This window comes from Pholcus phalangioides, unplaced genomic scaffold (genome assembly GCF_987345545.1).
Source record: "Pholcus phalangioides strain wild (caught in Gottingen) unplaced genomic scaffold, Ppha-v1.0 ptg000032l_1, whole genome shotgun sequence".
NCBI classification, from domain to species: Eukaryota; Metazoa; Arthropoda; class Arachnida; order Araneae; family Pholcidae; genus Pholcus; species Pholcus phalangioides.
Genome location: NW_028301622.1, coordinates 2684571 through 2700205, shown reverse-complemented (window position 1 = coordinate 2700205; position 15635 = coordinate 2684571). Strand labels below are relative to the sequence as shown.

Genomic DNA, 15635 nt, shown 5'->3' with positions numbered 1-15635 from the left:
TTTGTAACTTTTCTCTGATTTTCGAATTCAAATATCTCAGCGAATATTGATGGGACTTTATAAATTAATTGAGGAATCGGCTTCACACACTGAAGGAAAACAACAAAGAAAGAAAAAGAGAAATAGAGAAAGCGGGAAAAACAGTACAGAAAATAATTACAATTATAATTTGATTTTTTCCTGATTTCCCACTCCTGCTTGAACAACGGGACTTCATTTCAAGATCATTACTGGCTTTCTGATGGACCTTCCTTGAGAGTACAATGTACTCACATAAATTATTTACGGTATCCGACTACGTTAGAAAGCACTTTTCTATAAAACGGTTCTGGAGTGAACTTTAATGACATTGTTTGTTGGAAAGTATCTCAAAATGATGAAAACAATAATAAATTTTGGACTAGCTTTGCCATTTTCCATGAAAAGGTCATTTTTATGTCAAATTTTAAACAAAATTCAAGTAATATTCGGAACCTGATTGCAAAAAATTCTGAGAATGGAATGCTTTGTAGTTTTTACTGTGCATTCTGACAGTAATGGTGCAGGTTATGAACTAAAATTTAAAGGATTGTATGATTGGCTCATAAGTTATACTCAAATTTATTAATGTACGTGTGAATTTTTTTGAAATTTCATCCTACATCTCGTTTATACAACACTACAATTAGACAAATATATGTGATAAATTTTAGATTTTGTTTCATAACCTCAACAATGTATATTAAAATATTATATAAAACTAGCTATAATACCCGGCGCTGCCCGGGTTTTCTTCCATGAGGCTGTTTGGATCACGTGATATCTCCCTCTTTCTTTGAGGGACATGCAAACCGTGTCTAAATTAACCAATATGACGACTTCCTGAGCGACTTCATGAAATAAACAAATTTAGATTTAAAGAAACATAGAAACGAATATATTTTTCCCCTTTTTTTAAGGGGCGCTAGGTATTTTGATCCCCCCCCCCTGAACTTTAATTTATCCATCTGCCTGTTTCAGCTTTCAAAAATGCTTAATTGAAGCTGTGGAATTTCCTCGATTACGGGATTACCATAATTAATTGTTAAACAACCTAAACACTATATGAATTTATGTAGTTGAATGTTAAAAGCCAATACAAAGACATCAATTTTCATGCTTGAGAAGATATAAATAAAAAGTTGAAATTAATGTTATTGCCTGGATATCTAACTCAAAAGTAGGTCCGGCTAATTACTTCATTTTTAATCTCCTGGGCTTCGTATATCTCTATGCGAACTCAATATTTCAAACATTGAGAATTCAATACAATTTTTAAAATTATTGATGGGGTGGAAAATCCCACTAATTTCCGCATTTCTACAGTAAAATCGACAATTTTAGCACTGATTTCTATGAGGATCACCCTTTTCCTGACTCTCAAAGCGATGCTGATGATGATTATAACGTCTATTCAAAAAGCCTCATTACTGAGAGTATATTGAAAATGTGGCAATCCATTACAAACAAATACAACGCCACAACAGGCAAATTGCCCAACGAGGTGGCTGACTTAAGAACATCATGGATCCCCGAGCCCCTACCTACTACTGCTACACCACACATGCACCCCTCCCCCCGCGGAACCCCCCAACGAATCGGTAAATGCGGGAATGTGCGTGTACGTGTAGTGCAACCTGACGTATAGTTTGTTTCTGTGTAATGCTTGTTATGTGTAGTGCTGTCATCTGCCCCCAGTTTTATTAACTATGAGTGAAGTGTTATGGTTGAATGATTTACCGTTGTAGGACTGTTGCTCTCTGTGGCGAGACTTTTTAACGGGGAGATCGGCTCGCATTTGCGCCTTGAAGTTGGGAACCACAGAAAACCAACTTCAGCCGACCACCACTGTGGGGTTCGAACCCGGATCCTCGCATCACGAGTCCGGCACTATAACCACTCGACCACCACAGCGGCATTATAAAGGCATAAACTATTATACATATACTAACAGCATTAAAGAAGTGACAAACCGTTGTAAAGGCATATATACGTCTGAAACGCATTGCTAGGGAACCACGGTAACCAAAGTAAACGTTCGGAAAGTGATTGTTGAGGCCCGAAATCCATTGTTGCCGGACAGTTTTTTGCCCATCTGGGGCATTTGCCCTGGTCTGACGAGATTTTAAAGTAGCCTATCGTTCAAGTCGGGTCCCATTTGGTATATATGCAAAATTTGGTGACGATCGATCTAAAATTGTAGATTTGTATAGAGAACATACATACACATACACACACAAACAAAAAATCAATTTTATATATATAGATAGATTTTAAAAATCACATAATGAAAATTTTTGAAATCAAATTTATTTCAAAATTGATTCAAAATCAACTAAAATTTCAAAAATAACATTCTTCGTATGAACATCGTATGAACGCCGTGATTAAAACATGTTTAAAGACTTTAATCACGGCCTACAACTATGTAAAAATGCAACACTGAATTGGACGCAGTACTAACTCCATAAGTGTCATATAAACAAAACAAGGTCTGTTTTGGAAATAAAACACACAGTGCTTTCATAAAAATGGAAAAAAAGAAGTAAAAATCGGCATTTTCTTCCAAAATGACGCGAATTCAACGTAATCGGATAATTTAGATAATTAAATTTTCTACCTTTCCTCTTCTAATACAAACACGCCCTCTCGCCATCTATCGACGCAAACGAAAGATATACTGTAAGTCTTCATCAAGCTCGCATGGAGCAGTCCTAATTAGGCGAGAACAAGAGTGGCGTATACCGCTCGTCACCTCCAACATGATCCATTTCAGACTGAAATGCGTGTAATATAAATATAGGTCCCGCAAACACGTGCGACGGGAGGATACCGAAAACTCCACATTCCCACCTCCAATATAAACACAGTTATGTGTGTGTGAGGGACAGAGAATGAACTTTACTTACCTTACACAATATAATTATGCAGCCACTTATCAGGACTGGAAGGTAATCAACTGATTGATAGGATGGCGTCACTCTCCGCTACCAAACGAAAGTTTTTAACAACTGGCTGTTGCGAAGATGAATTTCCTCTCTTCCCACAAATTCAACTGCCCCTGCGGGGAATCGAACCCACGTCCTTTCACTTTTTGGGTGAACGCACTAGATTACAAATGCACCTTCGAGCTCGTGTGCACTGAACGCGAGCTCCATCATCCTTTCATAAGTCGCCATCTGGTGGCAGCGTCAGCAGTTGTGAGCTTGGCCAGAGTCAGGTCCGGCCGTCCATGTAGGGCCGTTCTAGTATTACGTAAGCAAAGTTTTTGCCATTATTGTTCCCCCTCCTCCTTGTCAGCAAACTTTCGTCATCAGCTCTGCCCCTCTGAATCCTAACTCATATTTTCATAAGGGGTGGTTGATGACGTAAGCATTATACAAACCCCTCCCCCCCCCTTGTCATCAAAAGTCAGATCGGAAACCCCCCCCCTTATCGATGATGACGTAATACTTGAACGGCCCCTGTACTGTCTCTTTCAGTGCTCACGAGTTCCAAGGAAAGATTGAGAGATTCGTTGCCCTTGTATAGTCTAGTGCGTTCACCCGGAAAATGAAAGGACGTGGGTCCGATTCCCAGCAAAAGCAGTTGAATTTTCCTCTCTTTCCAAAAATTTATCTTCGCAACAGCCAGTTGTTGAAAACCTTCGTAATCAAATGATTTATTAATGTTATTGGTAAGTCTTTCTTTTCTAGATCCGTAGAATGCAAAGAATCCGATTCCCGTTGGCCGTAACGAATAGTGTACGATGAATGTTGTTTTTCAATGTATGGATTTACCCATGGCCCCCTTACAAGGGTGGGGCTGACAGAGCTTGAAGATTCAAGCCTAGGGCTCCTGTTTGAAGATATGGGCGCCATGAATGTACCATAATTTTCGTCTGCTCTTATTCTTTTTTCTCATAAATAATGATGTAGGATAATAATTATTTGTAATTATAATAAAATATCAACTTCACCGCTACTAGAATCGCTAAAAATGCGGATTTTTTTTTTCCTACCCCGGGGTTCATAATGCACAGGGAGATAAGGAGGTGTACTAAACACTGCGTCGTTTCTACTCATTTCCCCGAGCTTTCAATTCCACCCCACCCCCCTATTGATAAGTGCCCTAAAGAGCCAATTTAGTGATCTCTAAATGTTTCGCTGATCCAAGTGATCTGGAAATGTGTCCGTGCCGCTTAAGTGCTCTGGAACTGTGCCCCGCATCACTCAAGTGATCCGTAATTATATGCCGCGGATCACTTAAATATTCACAGAATGTGCCGGAGGGAACATGAGTGATCTCCAACCGCACTGGGGGCCACTTAAGTGCTCTAAAACTACGTCACGTGTCACTCAAGGGATCTCTCGCTTAAGTGTTCTGGAACTGTGTCCCGGATCATTTAAGTGATCTAAAAATGTGCCACGGGCCGCTTAAATGTTCTGGAATTGTACCACGCGACACAAGCGATCTGTAGATGTTCCATTTAGTTCATTTTTACAAAATTAGGTTTGAGGAGGGCAGGCCGCATCAGATAACCCCCCCCCCCCGGGGCCATATTTGTTCCGCGGACCAAGGGCTTTTATGCGATTTATCATTATATGACTTAGAGGGTGGGTCGCAATGAATTTATTAAAGAAAAATTTTGCGTTCATAGCCTTCAAATAACATTGAAATTAACAGAAATTGATTATAATAACACATATAAAGGTATTTTCTTCCGAAATTTCAATTACAAAATTGCACGAGATCCCCCTGTGCCCCCCCCCCCCTCGTGTACGTCTTATCCCACCAATATGCGTTAAGATTCAGAGGGGCAGAACTGATGACGAAATTTTGTTAACAAGGGGGGGAAAGGGGGGGGGTCAAAAATGGCTAAAAATTTGCTTACGTAATACTTGAACGGCCCCCTTAAGAGCGGATCCAGAGGTGGGTGCCTTCCTCGTGGATCCACGCAATGAGCATCTAACCAATGCAATAGATTTTTGGAATATATTTTAAATATTTAAGGATTTTCCAGAACCTGCGACTAGAATACCCCGTCATCATTCCGGAAAATGCTGGTATTCACGCCATGCTGAACCCCCTTCGATTTTTCCCGGCATGCCAGATAATTCGGGGGGGGGGGAGGAGAATACGTCAGTTCTGAAGCGCCCTATAAATATTCTCTGAATGTGAACGCATTTATTAGCGTTACCAGTCATTCAAAAGCCACGTTTGTCCAGTCCGAAAACAGGCGAATCTTAAAGAGGATGACTGATGACCAGCCGTTGTAACAAATCCCCGTTTAGCACGAGAGACTTATTCTTCTCTAGGGGAACATTCATTCCGTGTTAATTGCGTTCGTAATTCGAGAGAGAGCGGAAACGCGAAGTATACAAAGGGACGTGTCTTGTGGGATTTCAAATAAAATCGGTGACTTCAACGAGGGGAGAAAAGAAAAAAAAAACCCAATAATGGCCGAAAAATTACCCGAAGCGAAGCTGAGAGAGTACAAGGAATCCTTCAACTTCTTCGACACCGACAAGGACGGGAAGATCTCGACCCAGGAGCTGGGCAACGTCATGCATTCGTTGGGCTCGAACGTGACCGAGGCCGAGATCCAGCAGATGATCGGCGAAGTGGACGCCGACGGAAACGGCACCATAGACTTCGATGAGTTCGTCAACCTCATGGGCAAAACGGCCAACATCACCATCACCGAAGACGACCTCAAGAAGGCGTTCGCGTCCTTCGACAGCGACGGCGACGGGTTCATCGACGTCGACGAATTGAAACAAGCCCTGGCCAATATCGGAGAGAAGCTGGAAGACGCCGAGGTGGCCGAAATGATGAACGAGGCAGACGCCGACGGCGACGGGCGGATCAGCTTCGAGGAGTTCGCCAAGATGATGAAGCCAACTGTTTAAGAAAGACAGCCTCGGGGATATCTTCGGGACAGATTCTTGGCGACTTTTTCTCTCGAAGTATCCAGTAAAGTGTTAAAAAACAACTGTTTAACGGATGAAAGTTTGTTTTATAGATTTCAATGTTTTTTTTCTTTATAGGAAACTTTTCAATATTTAGGTATTTGGCGACAACGTGAAGTTCGTGACCAATAATGAAATTTCTGTCATTCATGAATTGGATATACTTTCATTAAACTTGTGTTGGTGCATTAAACTTTCATGAGTATTGTATAGTTGAGTAAGTTGAGCTTTAGCTTTTATAAAATTAGAAGCCATGATTTTGAATCATCAACAGGTAAAATAACCTAACATCCAGGAAAACTTTATAATTATGTCAATTTGTCGCAACTTGGCGAGAATCGACTGATTTTCGCCATTTCGCAATGATTGCATCTCACTGAACTCTTATTATCTGTAATAGCAATTTGGCTAATCTCAGAAGAAATATGTAGCCAAACGGGGGTAAAATGTGAGGCCAAACGGCGGTTGATGGACACTTGTTTTCTTTTGAGTTTTATCTTTCTACGTTCCCATTTACTCTTGAAATGAATACTTCCGTCGCCATTTGGCACGATGGCGATCAGTCTTTGGTAATTATACAATATATATGCATACACATATTTTAGAATAATCTCCCGAATTATTGTGTTCACTCATCTTCGACCCTGGTCCAGCCCAACAGGAAACAATTGGGACCGTGAAGCTTCTTTTGCGACTTGTCTTCACGTGGACACAATGTGCATAATTTTTTATTTCTTAGCCACTCAGTGTATGTGCTTGCCCGGATCAGGGCCATCTTAACGCATAGGACCCCCGAGACTGTCTTTGGAGCCCCAAGAGCACAGCGTCTAGAGATAGCGTCCGCAAAATTACCCGCCACGTAATTCACCAACTGTTCCACGTGAGTAAGTGAGTAGAAGAGTGAGTGAGCAAGTGAACGAGTACGTGAGCAAAAATGAGTAAGTGAAGGAACAATTAAATGTGAATGAGTAATTAGATGTGAGTGATGTAGTGAATAACCACATAACTATGAATGAATGAGAAATAAAGTGAGTCTATGCATGAGCAATTGAGCATGCATGAACGAGAAAATGAGCAAGTCAGTAACCAAGTGAGTGAGCAAGGAAATGAGTGAGTAATCAAAAGAGTGGGTGAGTGATAAAGTGAAAGGGTAAATGAGCGAGCGAGTGACTGATGGAGTAGAAGAGGAAGTCAGTAACCCACCTGTAATCAGAAATACCTACCCAGCTAACTCACTCACTCACTAGGTCACTCACTGTCACTTGTTTGCTCATTCACTCACCAGGTCGCTCACTCACAAACTACTTTGACACACTCACTCAGTAACCACTCTCTCACACTCTGACTAACTTACGGCCGTATTCACCGACAGAGTTTACACTGCAATCGCAGGTTAAAGGATTAGCGATCGACACGGATTGGTGAAAATCCTCAATTTAACCAATCCGTTTCGATCTTCAATCCTTTCACCTGCGATTCATTACTCACCATTCACGCCTGTTGAACTGTTATCGATGATTTGTTAGTCGATGAACTGCTGTCGGTAAATTCCCCCTTACGTTCAAGTCCAGAAGATCAGTTGGCCTGGGGGGCCCCCTCTTGTTACTCTTTTAAAACGACCCTAACCTCCGTGTATTACGAGCTACGTTCATCACTTTACAGCAGGCACTGCATGACTAGCGCTGTATTTCGGCATGTTAGAGCGGAAGGCAGCCGCGGAGTGGGCCCCGTGAATCTGGGGCCCTGACGCAGTTGAGTTCTAGTGTTGGGTTAGAGTGTACGACGGCGGGCACGGGTTTTCCTGGGGCTCGAAGGACGTGCTGGTGGCTATTCTTGAGTTTCGACTCAGCCCCTCGTGGTGTAGCCAGGAAATCGCTCAGCGATTGGCCTGAGTCGTTGTCGGCCCTTCCACATGTTGCATGTATTTTTTTGCATTCTGGTCCGGGTCATGTGAGTATACCGAGGTCCCTATTTCAATGCCCCCACAAGCGGCACAGTGGTGGTGTCATTACGATGCGAGCACATCTCCCATTTGAGAGAGAGAAAAGAGTAGTCTCTCAGCAAAGAGCATGCTTTCCTTCAACATGACACTTACATAATACAAATCACGCATTTACCGTCTTTACTTGAAAACATGGGGGACAGGTGGCGGCAGCAGCAGGAACTCAAATCAAGCGCAACTCTAACAGTGATATATGTAAGGGCCGTACACACACACACATACACAGCATGTTTCGGCATGTACCGATTCGTTGGAAATTCCCCAAAGGAATGTGTACGTGGTGCATGTATGCACATATGGTTTTGAATAGTAGTAAGGGTTGATTCATGCCTTCGAAGTCGCATTTGCCGCGTTGGGTCAGTGATACTGGGGGAAAGGCGTTCATGTTCACTACGTCATTACTTTCGAAGCATTTTTTTTTTAGCAGACGACATGAGCACGTGCTCTTTTTTTTTTTTTTTACATTGTAGTTGCTTATTTCACTGTTTTAAATGAGTGATCTCTTGTTTATGGGGGCTGTTGCAGTGTCGCAAATACGTGCGTGTGGTATTTTTGCAATATTTTTATAATCTCTAAGCTTTGACCTTTGAAGACCGGGCCCACCCCGCTTCCCATCTCAGAGAGATATCGAAGCGTTCCCGAAGGATAGGTGTATCCGGAAAGTTTTATTAAAAACAACGTAACATGCCCACCTCAGACAAAGGCAGCAAAATAAAATAATTTGCATAAAAATTGATCGTCAACTCCCGAAGTCATATAACAAATAAATGAAATCTAAACAATCAACGCCAATGGGCAATCAAAATTATACACGGCGATTATAAGATGGTGGTGTATAGCCGTCCATCCCATAAGAATATAGTAATCGTCAATTGATCGAATGATTGCCGATAATCTTGGAATATAAAATTTTCGAATCACGGTGAATTAGTCGCAGATCATCATCGTCTAAGCCGCAAGTCGTTACCGCAATCGTCACTGGAATCGTCACCGGGTGAACTGAGATAATCTCTAAGCTGAAAAATTGGTTAAATCCAAGGAATATTTGATACGTAATAGCATCTTTTGTTTTTTTTTATAATATATAATATAAAAAATAATATAATATATAATATATTAGCATTCACACAAAACTATAATAATAATTTCAAACATTTTACATTAGGAAATTTTCTTTTCATACCATAGGCAGAGATAGACTTGGATAGTCTGGGGGGCAAGATGATGATGATGATGTCAATTCATATATACATACAGGGTGATTATAAAAAACTATCCCGACATATGGGCCCCTAACTATCATACCATTCACAGAAACTGAATGAAATTTTGGCATAAGGTATTTTGAGGTATGCGCTCAAGAATGATATGGAAAACAACAGTGTCACTCTAACAGTTACGGTTACAGTGAGAAAATTTCGAGAATATCAAATGGCAACACCAAGTTTTTTGTATTGGAATGTGATCTCCATTGTGAAAAACCCTAAATAGCGTTCGAACGGCAACTGTGGCATGAAAATCACCGGCGGTAGATAGGCTAAAAGTGAGGACAACCAATAAGGACAGAGAAGCAGCATAAAATAAAGCATTTAATTGTGTTTTCCACATGACCTTGTGGAGGACTAATCAGGCTGGGATCTCAGCCGAAGAAACGGTGTGACGAATGAAACGAACAGTAATGCTCTGGTGCACGGCAAAGTCCTTTTTACTTTTTCCTTGCCTAGCTCCGGGGATTTTCGTGCTACATTCCAATGCTATTTAGTGTTTTTCAGTATGGAGATCGCATTCCAATACAAAAAACTTGGTGTTGCCATTTGATATGTTCGAAATTTTCTCACTGTAACCGTAATTGTTAGAGTGACGCTGTTGTTTTCCATATCATTCTTGAGCGCATAACTCAAAATACCTTATGCCAAAATTTCATTCAGTTTCTGTGAATGGTATGATAGTTAGGGGCCCATATGTCGGGATAGTTTTTTTATAATCACCCCGTACATACATTAGATCAGTCGACTCCACCTTTGACGCTTGGGGGGGGGGGGCTTGCCCTCCATGCCTCTCCCCCCGCCCGTATCTCCGCCCATGTTTGATACCTGCTTCCCCTGCTTTTATGTTGCAGTTCTATAGTAATAACGAAGCCCACAAGGCTTTTGAAAGCCACACCTAATTCACATGAAAACAAAAATATAATCAGAAATTATTAGAAAGTTCGAATGATAATTGAAATTGTGTCTCATGTTGGCTTTCAATCAACCCAATGAAAGTTAAAGCGTACGTGATTCTAGTGAAATGGGGATCCGAGAAAAATATTCAGTGGTCACTGAGAGAAAATTAGTGAAAGTTACGTCATAAGCAAATGCAAAATTTCTTAGTTTAAATTTCGAAATAGTTGGAAAAATCGAACGAATCAATAGGCAGACGCTAACTGCAGTAATCGAAAAGATAATTATGCAAATAATTTCAGTAGAATAGGCAGTAGAGCGATTGGAAGCTATTGTAATTGACATGGTAGCAATGCGGGCTCAATCGGCTCTGTTTGGGCAATGACGTCACGCATGACGTCAGCTGGTACCGACTCCTGCCAGCACCTCCTAGAGATAGAAGGCCTCTCTCCGTGGTTTGCTTGTGACGTCAGTAATAAGTCCATTTCCCTCAGAATATTCAGGGAAAAAAATTTCCCTGCTCGTGCCAGTATCATCGTTGTGAGGAAAAGAAATGATCTCGGGCTCAGAACTAGCGATTTCTCTGCCCCACATCCAATCACTATGCGGTATTTGTGAACCAATCAGGAAGAATCTACGCCAAAATAAGAAGAAACGAAATAGGATGATGTGTTTCAAAACGTGGCAAACTTGCTAAGTAGTCTGAATGACGTTTATGGCAACCCGTGCGGAGGCTTTCTTTCTCTAGGAGGTGCTGATACCAACCAATATTCCCAGGCCTAAATTTCCGCAAGACGATATACCCAGTTTTTAGTCGCTTATTAGATAAGCCGGTGTCCCCTTGGAAAAAAAAAATTTGTCACAATATCAATGGGAGACATTATAACATCTAAATTGCGCTCATAAGTATCTTCATGAATTGCCAGCCTTGTCTTTCAAAGGTAGATGGCAGGACTTGATTATATACATGCACGAAACTTCCACAATAATTTTATATCGGACAGATATACTGAAGTAAAATAGTAGTAAGATGCGTCCGTGCCGATAGATCGGGTGAAAGCGATTAAAGAGGTCTTTATAAGTTACCCACGGTGGCACAGTTTCAAATCGCTTAGGTGGTCTATGGAAAATTTGCATAACTTGAGTGACCCACGGCACAGTTCAAAGTCACTTAAGTGAGTCAGTTAAATCATCAATAGGTGTGCAGCGTGACAATATAGTAATCTGGAATTGTGCCGAGGTCCACTTGAGTGATCTGGAATTGTGCCATGGGTCACTTAAGTGATCAGATAATTTGCCGCGAGCTACTTAGGCGGTCTTTAAATGTGCCGCGGGGTGCTTAAGGGCTCTGATACGTGCAGCATGTCATTTAAAGGCTCTAAAACTGTGACGTGTGTTTGTGATCTCCATGTAAATATACCGCGAGTCACTTAAGTGATCTGTGGGCTACTTGGGTGATCCGTAACTTTGTCGCGAGTAACTTTAATGTGGACCTTTACCGCGGGCTGCTGAAACACCACTGTAGATCACTTGAGTGATCGATAGATATGCCGCGGTATACCGTGCAACAAGCTGTTTAAGGACTGTGAAACAGTACCGTGTGTTGCTCAAGTGATGTCTCTGTAAATATGCCGTTGGTCACTTAAGTCATCCGGAAATGCTCTAAAATGTTGAACATGCATGCTCTAAAAGGGTGAGTGTGTGTGTTGCATGCTCTAAAAGGGTGAACGTGTATGTTGCATGCGCTAAAAGGGTAAACGTGTATGCTCTAAAAGGGGAGCATGAATTTAAAGGTTGAGCATGTATGCTGTATAATCTAAAAGTTTGAGCATGTTTTAAAACGTTGGGCATGCTCTAAAAGGTTGAGTATGTATGCTCTAGAAGATTGAGGATGTATGCTCTAAAAGTAGGGAGCATGTATGCTCTATAAAAGGTTGAGCATGCTTTAAAATTTTGAGCATGCTTTAAAATTTTGAGCATGCTTTAAAATTTTGAGCATGCTTTAAAATTTTGAGCATGCTTTAAAATGTTTAGCATGCTTTCAAATGTTGAGCAGGTATTCAACGTTTTGCGCTCGAGGGCCACATAGAACACTTGTGGCGCTCCGCGGGCCACTCATTAACGGCGTACGGGGGTGCACCCCCCAAAGACGATCACAAACTAAATATGTTTTAAAATATTTTTAAAAATTTAAACATTCACTTCAATTAATTTTAACTAATAGTAATTTTGAATGATTTTAAAAAAAAACATTTCAAATTATAGTGTCAAAATATGCCTTTTTGCTATATTAATACATTTCTGTTTCTTGAAAATGCTTTTGAAAGTTGGTAAATCGAAATTTTTCTCAGAGATTCCTTGTGCCTCCAATCAATCTCATCTCAGTGTGTCCCACCCCCCCGCCAAAAAGGTTGATCCTACATTACGCTCAGATCAGCACTGCGACGCGTACTACATATTTTATGATTCCATTATGTAGCATTTTCATTTTAAAAAATTGAGCGGAATTGGGGTAAAACCAATTATTTTAGGTATTTTTTATTTTGTATGAAACAGAATGAAAATGTATAATTTTTGTTTATCCATGTATTGAATTAACTAAGTCTTTAGTTACTTACATTACGAATGCGAATGGATGTAATTTCTAAATTAATGCGAAACTTGACATTGAGCTTGACTAAAGCTTCAATGTTAGGTAAAATTTGTGTTGTTGCTTTTCATTATGTATTGCCCAATTGCCGATCACAGTCAGACGTGTTCCAGTTTTTAATTTCGTTCTCTTCATTCAGTGGAAAGCCATCATCTTCGTATTTCGGCATTTTTCGGCATCTGGCTTTATCGATGCGATTATCCCTTTCTTCTGACCGGTCATAGATGGAGCACCATCTGTAGTTATGGCAGATATGCTGCCTAAAAGTCCAACTCACATTTGACCAATGTTTCTGCCAAACTTGAATATAAGTCGAACTTCGTACTAGCTGACTCCTAATTTTGACGTTTTTGTCAATACCACGAATGCAAATGGCTGCTTGTGCGGTGTCTGTTGCATCTCCTGCAGTTCATCCATAGCTGCTGAGTAAAACAAAAATTCCTCACATTTGGATTCGAAGGTCTTGAATACATCTGCCGACAGATCCTTAAACGAATCTTGCTACTGTCACCATACAGACTAATGTTCGAAACAGCTTGAGCCTGTGATGGGCAAAGCACATCAACTGCAGACTGAAGACATTCCCTTTAACGAATTCTCCATCAACGAACGGCTTCCCACGTTTCGCAATTTTTTCTGATATTACATACCTAACACGAACACAATTTTCAGACTGTTCATTTCTTCCGAAGAATAATGACTGTTGACAGTTCAGCTTCGATTTCAGTTCATTGACTTTTTTCTTTCGGAAATGTCCCTCCAATTTAGAATACTTCGCACTATTCTTGGTATCGTAATGTCTCTTAATATTGTATTCTTTCATTATGGCTACGCTCTCGTTGCAAATGAGACAAACTGCTTTAGCCTCGTGTTCGACGAAAAACTAAAGTGATGATCCCATGTTCTTGGAAAAATCTCACTTTTTCTTCAACTTTCCTTTTTATTTTTTTGCTATCACGATTCGACATCATGCATTCATTTAATGACTAAAAGGCTTCTGATCAAAGGCTTCAAAGACCAAAAACACAAGTAAACTAACTGTACCAAATATTGTACAAATCCTTCTTCCAACCAATCAAGATGCACCACCATCCACCTTTTTTTCCCCCAACCATGCACCCGAGAAATACGATTCCATGGAAATTCCGTTCATTTCTGCTTTCTCCCACTCGAGGAATGTACTCGAAGTTATTTACGGTGAAGAAGTGTATGGTGTGGTTTCTTTTGCGTTTAAAGGCCTCATTAAGAAGCTAACCGCTGTACACTGATCAGCCTGTCCTTGTTATACGTCTATATGAAGCTGGGTGACTTTTTTTATTGTCAAAATCTTCGTTTTACCCTATTTTTGGAAGATATTGCGTCAATCGATCGAAACGTTTTGGCGGGCCACCAAAATATCGACGGCGGGCCACGGGTTGAAGACCCCTACTCTAAAAGGTTGAACATGTATTGCCTAAAAAGTTGAGCACCCTTGGACTTACTCTACATCGCCCAGCCCCCTCATCCGGGACAATGGCTAAAATTGACAATGGTCGATAGAGCCTGGGCGGTGCACGGAATGAAATGAAATGAAAATGAAATGGACTTACTCTTAAGTTAATGCTCGCATCAAACGTTAAAGAGGAAGGACTCCTGCAGCATTAGCGTAACGCGTGCCTTTCAAAACGTTTTTGTTCCTTTGAAGATCTAAAGATTTCGATATTTATCGGAATACGTCACAATAAAACTAGAAATGACGTCTTTCAATGGTTTATTAGATTCAATTTTATTGAAGTAGCCGAGATACGCCGATTGCCCCCGAAGCAGTGATTAAATACGCACCGATTCCCCCGGTGTCGAGTAGAAATGGATGGGTGATCGGTGCGCATCGGGTTTAATTGGCAATGACTTCAGTAAAGCACGACTCGCAGAGGCTGTGTTTGCATTGATCGTTTTCGCCAGAGTTTTAGTCCCTACTATACTCTTTGGTCATTAGTCACTGACTGATTGGTATTGAAGCGAGCTCCATCGCGATCTTCTAGTTTATTTGGAATTTCTCGTGGAAATAATTTGTCGTTCGTTACAAATGTTCTGCGCGTTCATGTTACAAGGCGCATGTTTTAGTTGTTTGTATTTATTTTTTATGAAATAAAATGTGCATTTTTTGTGGAATGACTGGGATGTTTTGAAAACCCGTTGTTTACATTCTGGCTTTCATAGCAATCGGTGTGAAAGTAAGGGCAAAAGATAACGCGTACGGTGAGGGTCAAAAGAGAAATCTACAGCATATTCTCTTATTTACATTTTATTTCCCTTCTACTTTTTTTCTAATGTATGGTTAGATTAGGACAAGGTTACAAGATTAATAGCCGATTCATCAAATGTAGATCATCCCCCATTTTTTCCCGAAAGCTTGTACGCGAAGAGGTTAAACTATTTTACGAATTTACTAGACACGCTTGGAAATTTAAAATACCTCCCAAAATTATTCTTCCGAAAATGCAAAACATTATCGATTGGTTCTCTTACCCTGGACATGACCGAGGTTTATAGCAATTCGCTTCTAAAGCTACGCAAAAGTCCTACTTCACAACATTACATAATAGACCGGAAGAATTTCCAAAAAGCTGATGTCATCGTTAATTTCCGCGCGGGTCATTATTTGTTCACTTTCTGGATTTTTTAAAGAGGATTGTTCTTGTGATGGTTCCGGAATTCTTCTCGATGTTCTCATTTTTACAAAAGCCAATTTACAGTCACCTGATGTCTCTGAGCGTCGTGTTTATGAGACATCCAACGCCAAGAGCTTAACGAATAGAAATTTCTTTCCTCTCACGACAATTTTACGGGATTATGGAAGAAAGTTGTTCTCT

The 15635-nt window shown here is 40.6% G+C and overlaps 1 pseudogene; it reads left to right on the top strand.

Moving 5' to 3' along the window:
* The first annotated feature begins 5456 nt into the window (after nt 1–5456).
* LOC149066225 (uncharacterized) lies at nt 5457–5909 on the top strand (annotated as a pseudogene).
* Nucleotides 5910–15635: the final 9726 nt, after the last annotated feature.